This window comes from Triticum dicoccoides, chromosome 2B (genome assembly GCF_002162155.2).
Source record: "Triticum dicoccoides isolate Atlit2015 ecotype Zavitan chromosome 2B, WEW_v2.0, whole genome shotgun sequence".
In the NCBI taxonomy this organism is placed as follows: Eukaryota; Viridiplantae; Streptophyta; class Magnoliopsida; order Poales; family Poaceae; genus Triticum; species Triticum dicoccoides.
The window spans coordinates 628,597,687-628,600,916 of NC_041383.1; positions in this window are offsets into that span (position 1 = coordinate 628,597,687).

Consider the following 3,230-nt stretch of genomic DNA (forward strand, 5'->3'; position numbering starts at 1 on the left):
TTTTGACGTGTGCAATGGTTTTATGCGTGGTACGGTAGACATTTCCCGCCTGAACTTTGGGGTTCTCTCTTTGATCCCCAAGGTCCCGGGTGCGGATCACATTAGACTTTTTCGACCTATTGCCTTAATTAACGTCCCGTTTAAAATATGTGCTAAGGCTTGTTCTACTCGCATGTCTCCGATAGCCCACCGCATTATTAGTAGAACACAGTCCGTGTTCATTCGGGGACGTAACATCTTGGAGGGTCCGCTGGTCCTCCAAGAAATTATCCACTCCCTGAAGCGCGCTCGACAGCCAGCGATTATCCTCAAACTCGATTTTGAGAAGGCCTACGACCGCGTGAACTGGGAGTTCCTCCGACAGGTACTCCTGGACCGAGGTTTCTCATCGGTCTGGGTTCACCGCATGATGCAGTTGGTCTCGGGAGGCCAAACGGCGATCGCGGTGAACGGAGAAGTAGGGAACTTCTTCCGCAACAAGCGCGGGCTGCGTCAAGGGGACCCAGCGTCGCCGTTGCTTTTTAACTTCGTGGCGGACGCTTTAGGCGCCATGCTAGACAGGGCTCGCCTAGCCGGCCACATTAGGAGAGTCGTGGACAACCTAATCCCGGGAGGAGTGTCCCACTTGCAATACGCGGATGACACTATTCTTCTTTTCGAGCCCGACACACATAGTATTGCTTCTGTCAAAGCTATACTGTTGAGTTTCGAACTCATGTCGGGACTAAAAATTAACTTCCACAAAAGTGAGGTGGTGTCCATAGGGATGGATGCGACAGAAAGTCAACGGGTCGCCAACTTGCTTAACTGCAAACTAGGCCAGTTCCCGTTTACTTACCTCGGGCTCCCAATAGCGGCAAAGAAGTGTACTATCGCTGACTGGGAGCCCCTCTCCTCCAAGGTGGCGAATAGGGTTTGCCCGTGGAGGGGCCGTTTTATGTCTTCAGGGGCAAGATTAATCCTTACCAACACCAGCCTCTCATCTTTGCCCATGTTTGCTATGGGTCTGTTCTTGCTGGCGGACGGGGTACACTCTAAGTTTGACACACCGCGGTCACGTTTCTTTTGGGAAGGAGCGGGACCGAAACGAAAATACCATATGGTTAAATGGCAAGCCGTGTGTCGTCCCAAAACCCAGGGGGGTCTCGGGATCATCAACTCCAAGTTGATGAACATCGCACTAATGTGCAAGTGGATCTGGAAAATGACTCAGGGTGAGACTGGCCTCTGGATTGACCTCCTCCGGGCAAAATATTTCCCGCGAGGGGATTTTTTTGACGCGGCGCCCAGTGGGTCTCCTTTCTGGAATTCCATTCAATCCCTTAAACCCCTCTTTGCCAGGGGCGCAAAGTTTGCGGTTAACAACGGACGCTCTACGCGTCTCTGGCTTGATCACTGGATTGGCCAGCGCCCATTATGGGCGGAGTTCCGACAACTGTACTCCTTAGCGGTCGAACCCGAACAACGGGTGGCCTCGGCTCTTAGCACCTCCCCCCTGTATTAACTTCAGACGTGAGCTAATCGGGCCGGAGTTGGCAGATTGGGATCGCCTTCTGGCGCTACTTGCGGACGCCCGACTGTCGGAATCCGCTGACCTGATCTCGTGGAGACTTGCGAGCTCCGGCAAATTCTCTGTCAAATCCATGTACAGAGAGCTATGCCATGGTCAGATCCCGGCGGCGGCCACGGGGCTTTGGAAGGCAAAGATCCCGCTCAAAATTAAGGTCTTCCTTTGGCAACTTTGTCAAGATCGCCTTCCTACCTCTATTAACCTCGCTAAACGCAACGGCCCCGCCACTGGCCCCTGTGCGCTGTGTGGGGTCCCGGAAGATGCTGACCACACCTTCTTCCTCTGCTCCCTGGCTCGTTTCGCTTGGAGCGCGGTCCAGGAGGCTGCGGGAGTGGATTGGGATCCACGCTCCCGACCCGAGCTTGTATCTTCCTTATCTGGGTTTCAAGGCGCGTCTCGTAGGGTCATGTGGACTTGTGCGGCGGCTATGCTATGGGCTATTTGGAATACCCGTAACAAGTTTACTATTGAGGGGGTGTTCCCCTCGCATCCCGCTGACGTTATCTTCAAATGCATCGTTTTCTTGCAGCAATGGGCATCGCTGGGAAGACAACAGGACTCTGATCTCCACCGCCAAGCTATCTGTCGTCTACATGCCGTCTACTCCGAGGCTCGAGCTTCGTCGCCTGCTCAACTGGATGCCGCATAGGGATGGGCAACCCCCTTTTTGGTCTTAGTACCTTCCGAGCATGCGTGCTCGCTGCTTTTGGGCCGTTCTCCGCCTTGTAACGCAACTGTGCGCTCTTTTAGCGGCCTGTCCTCTTATATGTCGTGTTAGTTTATGCTGTTCTGTTCGGTGGTTGTGCTACTCTGCCTAAGTTTGTGGGCTTTATTAATTTAAAGCCGGACGTCTCTGACGTCTATGTTCTAAAAAAAAAAATTCAAATGGTTGCCCGTGTGAGACAAGTTTGACAAACTCGTCTATAAAATCTCCATACATCAGCGCAAAATGGAAGATTATAGTCAACAAATCTAGAAATCGACCGCGCGGAAGAAATCACAATATCGATGTGCATCTTTTTGGGATAGAGATTATCTCAAATCGAAACATTATCGTGTAAATTAGAATGTAGGTGAAGAAAATTAACTAGGCGAGCACAACACAAGCACGTGCAAACCATCCATCCCGCACCGTCAGAGCCACAGGATGCATTGCTTTCTTAGGCCAACTCCAGCACTAGACCCCATCCGGACGTGTGCTTTTGTCCGTTTGGGTGCGATTCGGTGGACGTCTAGGGGGCGGACAGGCGACGGATGCGTTCACACCCAACGCGCACAAGGCGTCCCGACCCCAAGACAGACGCGCCCTGCCCCGAGCACCTCTACCTCGCCGCCGTCCCGCCCTGCCCGAGCTTCGCCGCCGTGTGTGCCCTGCCGACGCCGCACCGCACGTACCCACGTGCACCCAGAAGCTCGTCGTGCCCCCGAGCTCGCTGCCGCACCGCCGCGCGCACCCCAGAGCCCCGCCGCGAGCTCGCCGCCACCCTGCCATGCGTGCCCTGCCTCGAGCTCGATGTGCCCCGCACACGCACCCCGGAGCCCCGCCGCGAGCTCGCCGCCCGCCCATTCGTCTGCCATCGCCGTCGCGGCCCCGAGAGCACGCGCGGCCCCGTGAGGCAGGGGCGCATCGGCGGAGTGCGCGAGCGGCAGGCTCGCGTCG